This window comes from Botryllus schlosseri, chromosome 5 (assembly GCF_051294905.1).
Source record: "Botryllus schlosseri isolate E-star chromosome 5, Bs_hap1, whole genome shotgun sequence".
In the NCBI taxonomy this organism is placed as follows: domain Eukaryota; kingdom Metazoa; phylum Chordata; class Ascidiacea; order Stolidobranchia; family Styelidae; genus Botryllus; species Botryllus schlosseri.
In genome coordinates, this window is record NC_137240.1 from 15,165,852 (window position 1) to 15,182,343 (window position 16,492).

At 40.0% G+C, this 16,492-nt stretch overlaps 1 protein-coding gene across 1 annotated transcript in view; it reads left to right on the forward strand.

The window, feature by feature from the left end:
- The first annotated feature begins 12,335 nt into the window (after positions 1 to 12,335).
- The window catches only part of LOC145439178 (kinesin-like protein KIF2A), a 280,717-nt gene continuing 276,560 nt past the window's right edge, over positions 12,336 to 16,492 (forward strand). The window contains exon 1 of the mRNA XM_080316670.1: positions 12,336 to 12,348. The gene's annotated coding sequence lies outside the window, so the exon portion shown is untranslated. The remainder of the gene's footprint in view (positions 12,349 to 16,492) is intronic.

Here is a 16,492-nt window from a genome sequence, read left to right on the forward strand (position 1 = left end):
CATTATCTAGCAAGAACCAGGAATTTGTATTGAGTGACTTCACTCCTACAGTAAACGCAGCTTACATTACGGCGGTACTGTACATCGAGTAATAAGCGGGAGTAGGCAGGCTACCCTTAATACGAATTTGCATTTTGCTGGTACAATCTATGCTATAGTTGAGCGACTTTGATACGACCTCGGCACACTTCTTTGATATAGCTGCGCACCGATGTAGGCTTGAACGCTGGCGTCTGGCACAGATGTGATGTTATAGCTTCAACTCATAGCGTTTTAGGAGATAAATTATAGCATAGAGATAGGTTATAGATTTTATTCACTATCGGAAAAGCATCAGTGCACTAACTATTAAAATCACGCATCTAAAAGCAGCTTATGGACTAGTGGCTTCATATTATCATCATCTAGCAGGACCCAGGAATTTGTATTGAGTGACTTCGTTCCTATAGCCCCAGCAAACGCAGCTTACGTTAATACGCCGTTACTGAACATCGAGTAATAAGCGGGACTAGCCAGGCTACACTTAATATGAATTTGCATTTTGCGGGTACAATCTATGCTATAGTTGAGCGACTTGAAATGATAAGACCTTGGCATACTTCTTCGATATAGATGTAGCTGCGCAACGATGTAGGCTTGAACGCCGACGTCTGGAACAGCCGCGATGTCGGTGATCTGAAATCTTAAGATATAGCTTCAACCCGCAGTGGCATAGCGTTTTAAAATAAGAGATAAATTATAGCATATAGACATAGGTTTAGCTATAGATTTTATTCACTATCGGAAATGTTATGATAACGCATCAGTACACTAGCTATTAAAATCACATATCTAAAGCAGCAGCTTATGGACTTGTAAAATCAACATAATATCAGTAGTTAGATGCTTGCTACAACTCGCAATTTACCGCCTTTATGGCATGAGTAAAGCTAGCTAAAGATTTAGCTTCAAGACGCTATGGCGTAGCGAATTTTAGAATAGCTCATAAATTATATTTTTCAGCCCACATTTTGCGACTTTAGTATAGGTATTGGATCTAATATATTCTATAAAACATGTACGTTGCTTTAGAATAGCTCATAAATTATATTTTTCAGCCCACGTTTTGCGACTTTAGTATAGGTATTGGATCTAATATATTCTATAAAACATGTACGTTGCTATATATATATCTTAATCTGAAGTGCGTTGCTGCATTGAAAAAATTATAGCTATACGCGGTACGCTGTCGATTTTTCAATATAGTCAAGAAATGAATTAGCCAACCTTAGTGTTGCGTAATCTGCCTTGTCACTATATGCTTGTTCCGGGCTTGCTTATAGCTGCACAACGATCTAGACTTGAACGCCGGCGTCTGGAACAGCTGCGATGTAGGTGATCTGAAATGTTAAGATATAGCTTCAACCCGCAGTGGCATAGCGTTTTAAAATAAGAGATAAATTATAGCATAGACATAGGTTTAGCTATAGATTTTATTCACTATCGGAAATGTTATGATAACGCATCAGTACACTAGCTATTAAAATCACATATCTAAAAGCAGCAGCTTATGGACTTGTAAAATCGATATAATATCAGTAGTTAGATGCTTGCTACAACTCGCAATTTACCGCCTTTATGGCATGAGTAAAGCTAGCTAAAGATTTAGCTTCAAGACGCTGTGGCGTAGCGAATTTTAGAATAGCTCATAAATTATATTTTTTAGCCCACGTTTTGTGGCTTTAGTATAGGTATTGGATCTAATATATTCTATAAAACATGTACGTTGCTATATATATATATCTTAATCTGAAGTGCGTTGCTGCATTGAAAAAATTATAGCTATACGCGGTACGCTGTCGATTTTTCAATATAGTCAAGAAATGAATTAGCCAACCTTAGTGTTGCGTAATCTGCCTTGTCACTATATGCTTGTTCCGGGCTTGCTTATAGCTGCACAACGATCTAGACTTGAACGCCGGCGTCTGGAACAGCTGCGATGTAGGTGATCTGAAATGTTAAGATATAGCTTCAACCCGCAGTGGCATAGCGTTTTAAAATAAGAGATAAATTATAGCATAGACATAGGTTTAGCTATAGATTTTATTCACTATCGGAAATGTTATGATAACGCATCAGTACACTAGCTATTAAAATCACAGATCTAAAAGCAGCAGCTTATGGACTTGTAAAATCGACATAATATCAGTAGTTAGATGCTTGCTACAACTCGCAATTTACCGCCTTTATGGCATGAGTAAAGCTAGCTAAAGATTTAGCTTCAAGACGCTGTGGCGTAGCGAATTTTAGAATAGCTCATAAATTATATTTTTCAGCCCACGTTTTGCGACTTTAGTAAAACTCAACGCATTAGCATGCCTAATTTATAACCACAGCGAGATTCGAGTATTAAGCGAGGCTAGATAGTCTACCCTTAACAGAGAACTTGCATATACATTCAAATTTATGCGACTTCGGCTATATTGCCGGTTAACATTATAGCCGCGCACAGAACTCATTATTACGTTAGCTATTGGAGAAATCTCAACGTAATTCAATCTGCGTGCACAAGTAAGCTAATGCTGCATCGAGAAATTATAGCTACATTTAGTTTAAATCGACACGAAAATACATTGATCTTACCTTGTCTGCGATGGCTGCCTCGCTGCGCACATGACAATACAGAAATGCGAAGTTTTCAGAATGCGAATTGCTTTACGTCGGAACTAAACATTCTAATTCGGATCGCCAACGCGGCATTTTCTTGGAAACGCAACTTTATTTATAATGTTCTAATTCACTTTGTCGATGTGGCGCAACTTTTTGGAATCGTAAGCAACTGTATTCGTGGCACATTTACACGCGTCAATTTCTTGGAATAGTATTCGGCAATATGTGCGTGAGCTTTCGCGTCATTGTAGACATTTATGGTGGCGATATCTGCATTATCAAGTTGCATTCGCAGAATTCCTCAAAATCATTGACTAATTAATGATGACACAGGTGTTATAGTCTTACATTTATGCGTAATAACTCGAAAAAGGTGTTGTCTCGGAATTTAAGAGAGAATCGGCGGTTATATTCTCAAAACAGCTCAATACGGCTAGTTTGCTCAATAGCCTGGTGGTGAGCGATGTGAAATTATACCCATCCAAACCAGGTTCGATTCTAGCTAAGGTAAGTTTTGACGTGGCAATGAGTGACATAGGTGCAGCAATCGACATCGCGCGGGTTGATGCTGTGCAGCGTATAGATGCGGCAATCAATGCGGTGATGATGTGGCAATGGATGATGTGGCACTATAGACGTGGCAATGGGTGTGCAATAGGTGCGGCAATGGGCGGATGATGTGGCAATGTAGGCGTGGCAATTAAGGCGACGTGGCCTTCTGGGATTGGCCGGCGTATAACCCAGATCATATCACTACTCACGTACCTCTCCTCAAAAGCTCATTCAACAGCAACGCCGTAGAGTGGTACAAATTAAAAAGGGGTTGCATGCTGCCAAAATGAGGACATATGCCGCCTGAGGAAAAAAGTGAAAACTCTGGATGAGGTCATTGCATCTCTGAAACAAAAAATAATTTGATCAGCGATTTGTGTGGAAAAGTGATGTCACACAAATTCAGACGTCTACCAAGTGAGCTGTTACAGCCATGAAGCTACAAGTTGGTGGAAGAGGAGTCAAATACTCTAAAGAACTGCAATATTTTTGCAATGACGCTGCAGTATTATTCTGCTAAGGCATACAATTTTGTGCGTCAAAATTTTCAACTCGCTCTTCCCCATCCGACTGTGATAAGGTGCGGGTATGGAAAACTTCCCGCTGAGCCTGGCTTTACTGGTATTGCGTTTTATGCTATCAGTTGATAAGTAGAGGCATCAACAACTCCTGTAATATGTTCCATAATGATGGATGAAATGTCGATCCGCAAACAGGTTTTTTGGGATGGAAGAAGATATCGAGGATATGTAGACATGGGTACTGACTGCGAGGACGATGATTTTTTGCCACTGGCAAAAGATGTATTAGTTTTTATGGCTGTTTGCGTCAATTCATCCTGGAAGATTCCACTTGGATACTTTTTCATTAATGGTTTGACAGGATCGGAACGAGTAAATATGATTAAAATTTGCATGAACAAGCTTAGCGAAACCGGTGCAACTGTTGCTTCATTGACATGCGACGGGCTTTCCTGCCACTCCGCTATGCTTTCCTCATTGCGGGCAAACATATCGTCCAGGAACATTGAGTCTAGTTTTCCCGGTCCATATTTACCCAATCATCAAATCCAAGTAATTTTAGATACTTGTCAAATGCTCCAACTCATCAGAAACTGCCTAGCAGAATGGGTACTTTGCTGGATGGGCGTGGTCAGCAAATTTGGTCTACTAAATTGCAATTACGATCAGAATTGGTTCGTTTATTGTACCTCGTTTGCAGATATTAAGCCCTTATCCCACATTTTACTTTCAGATCACCCTCAATTACGTCGAGGGTGACGTCAAGTCAATAACAATTGATTAATTTCTGTTTTTATTTTTTTATGTTACTTATTTTAATAGAAAAATCATTCAAAACCTTGCGTTTCTCGTGACTGAAGCTAGTGTTTCTGAAAACGAAAGTTTGGGTACGAGACAGTACAGCGTGGTATTTCATGTGATCCCAGAAATAGTTGATTGAAAGCCAGGTTGTAATGCATCGTCTTGTAGGGAAGAAAGGTAGGCAGCAATTGCGTGATCCCAGAAAAAATGGTTGATCCGAAAACGCACCAGGTAGGAATGCTTCATCTAGCAGGCAAGGAAAGGTGGGTGGGTGTAGATTACCTCAGGTCGTTGCGTTACCTTGCTATCTTTTCATCGATGATTGATCTGATCAAATCAATAATGATAATAAACTCCGAGCGCAGATTGGTGTAACCAACATAGCGTCAATTTCAGTGAGCACTAGGCAATTCTACCCCGATCTAAACAAGGACTCATGCATTCATTTTGTTTCTCTCATTTAATGATATAAATATATTATTTCTCTCATTAGATAACCTCTGCAGAAATCGCTAACCCATATTGCTACACATAACTCACATATCCTCACTTTCACTTTCTACGATTTATTTTGACTACTTTGACACAATGAATAAGTAGAATAACAATTAGATGGTATAAATTTGATTGTAGCTGTGCCTTTGTCATGTCACATGATGCTGAATCTTCCTCCGCCAGTGGTATTCATAGCCCCCACGTAGCTGGCAGCGACAGCATTGACATCAGCGCCATTGTAGTGAGAAGATTTCGAATCGAGGCCAGGGTGATTCTGAGGCAGTCTCCGGTAATAACTTGAAGCTGGTGGTCATAGCCATAGATGCTTTTACTACCTATAGATACAGTACCTGGGAAATAACAACAAAACTGACATTATCCATTGCAATCATTTGATATAGCTTGGTAATTATTTATACTTGAGATGTGCCTGTTTGCTGGTTTTCAAAATTTGAAAGAATAGTAAATTACAGTGTGTGCTTGCAACAACAATAATTCGAGGACGCAGTACATGAAACTGAAGCTATAATGAGTAAAAAGACAACATCAGCAAGCTCCCTCCGGATTAATGGCATCATATCCAAATCAAATTGCCATACACAGCAGAGTTGGATCAATTACATTATTTCAGTTCAATTACAATTACAATTACAATTACTTTCATGAATGTTTCAATTACATTACAATTACAATTACACCATGCTAAAAATATCAAATTACAATTACAATTACAATTACTCCTTGCATGCATCAATTACATTACAATTACAATTACAATTACTCCTTGCATGCATCAATTACATTACAATTACAATTACAATTGCTGCTGTTGAACATGTAATTGAATAGTCATAAATTCAACCGTGGTCCTTGACAACCGTAGCGTCGTATTTAACAACAATTCAAGTCTAGTTCAGATTGTGTAGTCATAATTACGTTGATGTGCGTACATAGTATGCTATGTAAGATGTCACTGTGACGTAATGTAAGCGTGTTTTGTGTGCTAGGTAATTATGGCTCACGTAATTGGAAATGTAAAATGTTATTTACCTAGTTTCCTATGGGTTAGGATTGAGGATAGGGTGCAGTATGTCGTTGAAAAAGTATTATAATATATGCATGTGTTGGATTTGCGTATATAGTATATAATTAAAGAAACAATATTATTTTTATCGAGGGACGTAGGAATTAGGATGAGGAGTAAAAACAAAACCGTGCTTTGTCAGATAAGACGTTATATAATATCCAGTGGTCTGGTTAGTTAGCCAGACGAAATAACGATGCATCATCGTGATCTGAAATCGTATTGTAGATTGCCAACCCACGGATAGATGCGCAATATGTGAGTCACGGATGAATGCACCGACAAACGTACTGAAAAGTCGGCTAAAACCAGCAAACTTTATAGTCCTAGAGCTGGCGATCCATGCGTCCAAATTTGATGCATCTGGTCTTCATCGTAAGCTATTGATGTACTAATTCCGAAAATACAAAATAAAATCTCGTCAGGGCAATGTAACTGCTCCAAAATAGCCGTTTAAGGCCGACTGTTCTGAAAAGTGAGAGCGCTGCAGCAGCATGACTACAACAATTACCAGTTACGCCCATAGCGATTGTTCAGAACAATGCCGATTCCCAGACTTTCACAACTATTTTGGGATGGTACCATTGCCTGGAAATATACTTTTATTGCGGAATCAGTGCGACACTAGCTTTCGATTAGGACCATACATATCAAATTTCGACTCTTGGATCGCCAGCTATGGGACTATCAATTCTGCCGCTTTTAGCCGGCTCAGCAGTTCGCTTCTCGGCGTATTCAATCGTGAGCCACGTGTTGCGAATCCATCGGTTGGTTAGTAATTTAAAAATTGTATGGAATGGCAGCCGAGGCCAGCATAGCGGTGAAAATAAAAATAAACTTCGCCCGCAAGGGCGCGGTCAATGGCCTTCGCGAATGGATCCACCAAATTCCTTGTCGTTCGTAAGAGAATGCATTATAAGTCAATTGTTTTATGTTGTGCTTGTCAGGTCTCAATAGCAATTTAATGTAATTGAAATTGTAATTGAGCAAAATTTTTGTCAAATTACAATTACAATTACAATTACACAAAATAAAAATGCTTTAATTACAATTACATTACAATTACATTGAAAAATGTATTTAATTACATTCAATTACAATTACAAATTACAATTGATCCAACTCTGATACACAGTACCTGAAACTGAAGCTGTAGGTATAGAGAAGACTGCATTACCAAGCTCCCTTAGGATTAATGGCATCTTATCCAAATCAAATTGCCATACACAGTACCTGAAACTGAAGCTGTAGGGATAGAGAAGACAACATTACCAAGCTCCCTTAGGATTAACGGTATCATATCCAAATCGAATTATCAATGCCATGACATTTGACTTATCCCAGCAATTGTGAAAACAGCACTCAAGGCCAGCAGGAATTTTTGAGTAGAAGCATATGTTTATTTACCTGGATACAACAAGTTAAGCAATCTACATCAGGAAGATATTTGCAAATGAATACATACGGTGACACATATATAACCTTATCTTGTCCGAACCATTGAAATCGATATGTCCAGGCCAAAGAGTAATCAAAACAGTCACATCAACCAACCACGTCTGCCTTGACTACCAGCTTAACGCGCAACTATCTACTTAACTCAAAGATGGCGGTCAATCGATCACGGAAATATCGCGAGTAACGCACTCCAGTGTTTATATAGCTCAGTGGTCGTACCAGATATATTTACGTAATATAAATTAGTGAATTTATTCGTGTAATACAGTTTATGTTTCATACCGTTAACATTAACATTAACATTGTTGGGTTATTATTTTTATCTGAACAAGTCACACACGATGTACAATGCGATAAGACACTATGCGATGTCATGAACAGGTAGGAGGATGTCGAACGACACGCATCAGTAGCGATCCTTTACTCTAACATCCACCTCGGCCTAGAGTGCCCGATGTCACAGTTCTTTTCGATGTTGATCTTCTTTGAAGCCGGGACCCTTTCAACTAGTTCTTTCCATTCCTTGTGAGAGCTTTCTTTCGTCGGGTCTTTTACTGGGCTTTTGTGTCGCCGTAAGAGCGGCAACGGCGGGGGAAGAGGAGCCCAGATAAACCTCCGGTCGAATCCGGTCCGTCTGCTTGGTGGGCGCTTATCGTAACCACTACACTATCTCCCCCGTATGGACATTTTGGTTTCTTGCAAAGAAATTTTACAGTAAACAACCTATTATATTGCCTGTGAGATAACAGACATGAATGGAGATGCGGGATCGTGGACTGTGACAGGAAGATCGCACTATCATTGTTGCAATGATATATATATCATTGGATGTAGGCTACTATTATATCGTAGCAATGCCGCATTTCTTTCATGCAGCGCTGCACTGCAGATTGAAACTCTTTATGAAGCGGCGGGCCGTATTCTTGTGATAACTAATTATCATGTCGCGGGCCGGACGATTTCGCTTGGCGGGCCGGATCCGGCCCGCGGGCCGTAGGTTGCCGACCCTTGGCTTAATGTATATTATCAGAATCAGTGCGACTGTAGCTTTCTAATAAGATCAACTTTATTTAATTTGAGCGCTCGGGTCGCCATCTATGGGATTAGCAATTACGCTCCCGTTTCATGCTATGAAGCGACAACAAATCTGCCGTTGTCGCATCACTCGACCGTGAGTCACGTGTTGCCCATCTATCCGTAGGTTAGTTATCTATACCCTGACGAGCGTCAGCCGAAAAGCTTCGGGAATAAATATGAATGTTTTATTCAAATGTGTTATGAAGTTTCCGTTCCATAGTCACATTCGATATTATCAGTTCGATATTATAAGACCATTTACATGGTCGATCCGTCTTGAATGGGGCTGTTCCACTTCATTTTGAACACGCGGTGGCGACAAAGGTAACTCGACCCAAATCTGTTTTGTTGCTATGTACTTTACTATGGGACTGGACTAAACATCGACCTAATTTCGTCTCTTGACGTACAACGAGGATGGTGAAAGTATCCATATCAACTTAAATCATCCACATGGATATCAAATAGCTGTTAAATGACGAAATGAGGCAATTTCTTGGCGTCTTGTCCTCGTGATGGAAGTGCTGAAATTATGATTCTATCCTTATCACCAACTGCAATGGTTCTATCATTATCATTTTCGCCATTTAGCGTCCAATACTACACCAGGTTGAACTGGGTTCAACACAAACCCTTTCTAGATATATTATTACCTTAACCAAATAGCTGTCTGGTTGAAAGACTTAATGTCCTTCCAATACCTTCCTATTCTTCAATCTCATCACTATCTGTTGGTTTTTTAAATGATAAAATACTAATAATACCAACTAGATCTCATCCTTTCTGATGATTGGCAATTAAACAGTGTACCAGTAGTATTGTAGCAGTTATAATACTAATAATACCAACTATAGATCTCATCCTCTCTGATCATTGACAATTAAAGGATGTACCAGTTGTATTGTTACCGTTATTTTGTTGAATAAAATGGAACGGTTATAAACTGTAGTTGCAAAGCGTATATAGTCTATAAAGCAAAGGTTCTCGAATATTTTTTTGCCCGACCCGAAAAGAAATAGTATGGTAAGCACATAAACATTGGATTATAACATTCTAAGCAACGGATTTATGCATGCTCATTATTACACATTAACATAATTCTTAGGAAGAAGAAATGTCAACCTGCTATTTGAGAAACCCATGTATGGGACTGAGACAAAAAGAAAAATATGGTGTAAACCAAATTGATACAAATAGCATTACCATATCCAAGAATTGTAAAACACAAATATGAGCTTGTGAGCCTTGGTCATTTTTGATCATCGAGTTTGTACTTGAAAATCTTGAAGGTTGTAGCAAAGTTCGTTGTGCTACCAACATAATAGGTATCAGATAATCAGATACGTATAATAAGAGTCCATGTAGTGAGCAACCGCGAATAGTCCTGTTTTGTTGAAGTACCGGTAATATGAGATAGTTGTCTTACAACTAAGCCTGATTGCCAAATCTTTCAGTTGGAAGTACACAAATGACGCCATGCTTTCAATATCCGACAGTGCTGAGTGTTCAGGATTTATAATTGGAATGATGGTTGCTTTACACTATCAACTATAGAGTATGCTTCTTTCAATAACGGGTGAATCTCTTTATATTCAGCTATCCCCTTTTCCGAATTGTTGAATTGTCAGAACAAGATGCCGTGACTGATGACTTGTACGGTCTATTCTTTTGCAACAGCTTTTGACACTGACGTCTTTTCTGCAACCTCTTTCATTGAAAACAGAATAGATGAGGCTGCCTTGACTGAAGTTTCATCAGCTTCATTGTAATTCAAACGATTGATTTGTATATGTTGTAGGACCTCACAGCAGCAACTGTACAATGTAGATAGCATAATTTTCCACAACACACAACACTCACGGGGGTACTGATTTACAGCAGCGGAAGCAGGATAAATCATGCTGGTGAAATGATATTCTGCAGACTACTTTTCCAGGAGACGACCAGGCATCCATACCTCTTCTTCGTAAACGGAACCCATCCTCCTGATAACTTTTTGTTTCTAATTGATGCATCTTCTGCGATCAAATGACCGTCATCCTTACACAATGAGGCATATAACACTTGCCATATCAACGACTCTCGGAAAATTTACAGCAATGTACCGGTAAGCTGCAACCTGCCAGGTGCCAATGTCCAGCACGAGGACAAGACGCCAAGAAATAGCCTCATTTTCGTCGGCTAACAGTTATTTGATATCCATATGGATGATTTATATTGATATGGATACTTTCACCATCCTCGTTGTACGCCAAGAGACGAAATTCGGTCCATGTTTAGTCCATTCCCATAGTAAAGCATATAGCAACAAAACAGATTTGGGTCGAGTTACCTTTGTCGCCACCGCGTGTTCAAAATGAAGTGGAACAGCCCCATTGTAATCCGTCTCCGAGTGACGTCACAGCAAGCTTCAATCCGACTCGTTCAACCGTTATGTTTACATGACTCAAAAATAAGACGACCGTCTCCGTAATTCTTACTACCGGTATTGCGTTTGTGCGATCTAGCGACATGGCGGAGGTTAAGAAAATACGTTTTGGGGCATGGAGCCAAGAAGAAACCGACCTTCTTTTGTGTTTAATCGAGAAGATGAAGATTATTCAGAAAATCAATGGCTGCAAAGGCAGGAACCAGCAGTACTGCAGTAGTATTGCCCAGGAACTCTCCAACAGGGGCTACAGCAAAAATTGGTATAGGAATTAGAGATGTACGGATCATGGTTTTTTAGGATCCTGATCCAATCCTGTTTCATGATATCATAATCCTGATCCTGTTGCAATCGCATATTTCAGTAGCCGAGTCCAAAAATAATCCTGTTTTCAAAAATTGCTTCACGATCCATGTTACTATGAGTAGCGGTAAATATTATATTACCATATGTGATTTCTGAAAAAGAAAATATCACCAGAAGCTGAAGGCTGGATGAACTTACAAAATAATGTTAGTTTACATACTGCAAATAGACAATCTATAACTTAAATTGTATTCAAGAGCTGCAACATGGCCTGATTGGAATCGCTGGCCTTTTGCCTGATATATCAGGCGAGCAGCGATGATTTTCCAAGTTAAAGTAATTTAATAAAAAATAATTAAAAAATAAAATATAGTGTGAGCACAGGACAGTAGGACACCGATTCCACACAGGCAACATGGTAATCGTTAAGATGCAGACTGAAAACAAAGAAATGATGGCACAATCAGCCTGACCTCACTTGAAAACATCCTCACCAGCACTTTACAACACAAATAAAGCATCTAAACCGTCAGCTGAGAGGAAGGATCGTTTTTTGTCAATAGTATTCCCACACAAACTGAACACCCTTTCACTGGATGCACACTTGATGCAGGTTCTAATACTGATTCAGATTATTCCAACAGCAAGTCTATATACTGAGATTTGTATACATGGCAATTATACTGATATTTGTCCAATACTTCAGTAAGCCGATGCCATCTCCAAAATATGAGTCACACAAAAGACTCTTAATATAGGATTCGGGCTAAATCTCCTAATCAGTTTAACTTTGACATGATATTGGGAGGACAAAACATATACTCAGCATATTTCTCATCTTGCTTGTGTACCAAGTGTCGGAACTGTCTCCAAACATCACGTTTCGTCTTTGTGACGGTATTTTAGTCAGCGGTTACAACGTCATTCCGAGCAATCAATTCTGAAATCTCTGACAATATGAATTAGGTTGTATTAAGGTAAGCATCGGCTTACTGGACGCTGGCCGATGCGAAACCCTCGTGGTACAACCGATACTTCCAATCACTCTCACACCCAGGAAGAGTATGGCCTTTGCCTTCATATTCCTGAACCGGGATCTGAAACCGCTTGACGGGGCAGTATCCCAGGAACAAGTACGGTGGCGGCGGGACAAGTGGCCGCAGACGCCCCCAGCCAAAGCCTACTTGTGCCAACCGTTTGCACCTAAAAGTGAAGAGAAACTTGAAGGGAAAAAGTAAACGGAAGCAAACCCTTATGGGTGCTTCTGAGTCCTACGACTCTTAAGTGCCCTATTACGGGCGCTTGTGGCGATAGCGACTGGTGTAGTGCCAATACCGCTGTCACAAGCGTCACGGGGGGGGGGGAGGTGTACTGCGGTTCCTCCCGGTTACCCCTAAAAAAAAAAAAAAAAAAAAAACCCAAATGATATCAGGATCCAGAGATGAGCGGATTTGAAATTTCAATGTCCTAATCCAATCCAAATCCGAACCTTCAAATCCAAATCCTAATCCATAACTTTTTCATATTCAAGTCCATGTCCAATCCTAATCCGATTCCAACCGGAAATTCAGAAAAAATACTAATTTATGCAATGGAGGGATTCGAAAATTTTCTTTCACAACCGACGATTCACTTGATTCAAGATAACTTAGTAACCATAAGTACATTAATAACTGATCTGAATAAAGTTTGTCGCCATTCGCCACACGACATTTCAATCTCCCAGAAAATCGGTCAATCCAAATCCTAATCCGTTCCGAAAAAAATGTCTAATCCAAATCCAATCCAAATCCGACAAAATTTCATAAATCCTGTTTTTTCAAAACCTAATCCTAATCCATGCTCATCTCTGTCAGGATCCGACGAATGAGCAACTCAAGACGATTCTGCCGTTGAACTTTCCTAAGCGGAAAATACATATTATCCGACTTTTACATGTAAAAAATATGGTTTATGAATTCCGAGAAGATAAGTTTTACGTTGCCTGAATCTAAACATGTTGGACATGATTCTGATCAGGTTTTCGTCAAAATAAGAATCCTGTCCTGATCCGGCAAAACAGTAAAATTTGGAATCCGGATCCAATCCTGTTGCCAAAAAATCACCAGGATTCCTGACCTGTTAGAATCCAAAATCCTGATCCTGTACATCTCTAATAGGAATATGTGCAGAATTTTATTGTTTGTGAGCAGTATAATATGTTTATGCTTTCTTCAGGAAACAGATATCCATTAAGTGGAAAAACTTAAAAACAGTTTACTATTCTGTCTCAAAGACTTCCTCCAAGTCGGGCGCTGGAGGAGTAACTTGGCCGTATTTTGCAAAAATGCACAGTCTGATGTGCGAAAGGCCAAGGACAAAAGTAATCTTTGATACATTACGTAGAGAATGATGGATTCGTTTGTTTCTACTGTGATTCCTACTTTGTTTGCACAGGCATTTCAAGGCTAGCTTACAGCTGTTGACACCTTGTCGCAGCGATTTGGTAAGGTTTGATGATTAGACAAGGTAAAAATGGCCTATCATGAAACTTCTTGATTATGTATAGATGCGACTGATGATAGCAATAATTCGTCAACACAAGACACCATCAGTTAGTTCTTGATCTTTGTAATTTGAGTCATTCATATTGAGATGCGAGTAAATTTCAGTCAGTAGTGAAGAATCAAATCCTCCCTCCAGCTCAAACCAGGATCTGGAAGATCTTGACGAGCCACAAGAGCCAGAACAAAGTCAAAGTTCGAAAAGGAAACGAGGTAGGTCGTGCTGTTTATGTTAGCAGCATGCGGCACAATCCTCTCTTGATTATTACTAATCAAGATCTTGCTTGGTCCTTCTCAGATCGTATCAGTCAACGTCAGCATAAAAGGAGAAAAGGTATGATGATTGATGACAAGATAAGATGTTGTCAAAGTAGTCTTTGTTGCTAGCCTACCTAAGTTTTGCTTGATGGGGCGCATATTTTGTTTAGATGAAGTTGGATGGGACAAGTATATAGCTGCTTACAAGGAGCAGTGCCAAAAGGACAGAGAGTCACGCGAGATATTGGTTATGTCCCTGAACCAGACCTTGCGAGACTCAATAGAGTACTTGGTAACAAACCAGCGACCTGCTGTAGTTCTGCAGGTACCAACAGCTAGCGAGGCAGAGGAAGGCATTGAGGAGTGATGAGAACATTGGACTCAGTGGTTAGTGAGACAACAGACGGAGCAATGATGAGTGCGTTTGACTACTTCATTTACGTTTTATTTGAATTAAAAACACAAAAGAAATCCGGCTGTTTATTCAGTTAATCCATATGCAGGGAAGCTGCGGTTCGCTACTAAAACGGGCTACTATGGTAGATAGACTCATGTTGAGTGGGGCGGATAGAGAAAATGGGACAGCATGCACTGGAGAAACACATTGTGTGAAACAATTGAAGCAGTAGTTCTCAACCGCGGGTCTGCGAAGCGTCTAAATATACAAAATGATTGTTAACCATATTTTATTTTCAAAATAGAGAAATTACGAGGCAGTTTCGCTTCATTACTGCATCAACCGAATGACCATATGAGATGAAATAGCCTAATGAAACAAACATATTGCTGTTTAGAGATTTTTTTTTGATAAAAAAGAAACAATAGTAAGGTCAATGAGCGTGATTCAATTGTTTTGCAAAATCAATTTACCTGTTGTATCCATAACCGCTATTCCAAAACAACTCCGAGATGAGCTGCTGTTTGTCACTGGCCTACAGGTAGAGAACCATTGATTTAGAGGGACACTAGTTCAGATGCTAACAGTAATTATAGACTAATTTATATGACTAAATGAACACACCAACTAATGTACATGGAGAAAATGTCCAAGCAAAATCATACATAGTCAAGAATTTGCTCTTGTCAATCCAAGGGGACAACCAACATCGCCTATCCTATATGCGAAAAGACCGCCTTAGTGACTGCGTACTGTTCAACTAAAGCTTGTCGCACATTGTGGCCTTCGTGGTGCAGATCGGTTTGTGGTATTGCGTTGGTCGGCGGCTGCTGGTAAGCGCTCACAGGTCCAGTGTGATGAGGAATGGCGATGGTATTCCTTTCACAAAGGTTATGTAATGCACAGCAAGTCGAAACCAATTCCGGTATCGTGTCGACAGAAGTCCCGATCTTGCGGCCGAGAATGCGCCATCTGGCTTTTCATCATCATCATTGGTTTATTAGCAATTTTATCAGTTCAATACACCACAAAAATGCGATACAATGAAAAGACAGGAAGATGTCGAAGCGACAAGGAGCAGTCTATGGAATCTGACACCCACCTTGGCCTAGGCGATGTAAAGAGGAGGCATGCACACTGAATGAAAGTAAAGAAGATAGTATAGAAAAAGAATGCGACAAGAAATAGGGCGGCATGTCATGGGAAGCGAGATCGATAGGTCAGTCGTGGTCCGGTAATCTTGAGGATGGACTGTATTTATTTAGTAGTAATTGCTTGTATTTCGACTTGAATGTGGACATGCTCGTCGACTGTCGGATGGCCGGCGGGATACTGTTCCACACATCAGGTCCGGCATATTTGATGGAGCGATGATCTTTTCGGTCGATCATATGGTATTTGGACGACGTGGACGCGCGCGTGTTGTACTTGTGCGCTTTTGATTCAGAGGTAAAGAAGTCATTGAAATATTCGGGGCAACGACCGCAGTGAAACTGATACATAAACTTGGCGATTTCTAGTTTCCGCATATCTTCTATGTTTAGGACGCCGAATCTCTTCAGCAGCGACTTATTGGATGGGCAGCCAGGCCCCTTCGGGGCCCTAGCTATGATTCGGAGTACTTTATGCTGTAGTTTCTGCAGTGGCTTGAGTGCAGTTTTACTGGCAGCCCCCCAACAGAGGATGCCATAATGTAACTTCGATTGGATTAAGGATTTAAAGAGTATCAGAAGAACCCATGCTGGCATGAAGCGCCTAAGGCTGTAGAACAGGCCGCACTTCGGTGATAATTTAGTTTCTAGGGACTGAATATGACTCTTCCAGGACATGTTCGAGTCCAGTAAAACTCCGAGATATTTGGCATTATCTGTGTTGGAAACGGGCTGACCAGCGATATTAACGGTTAGGTTATTTTTTGAATTT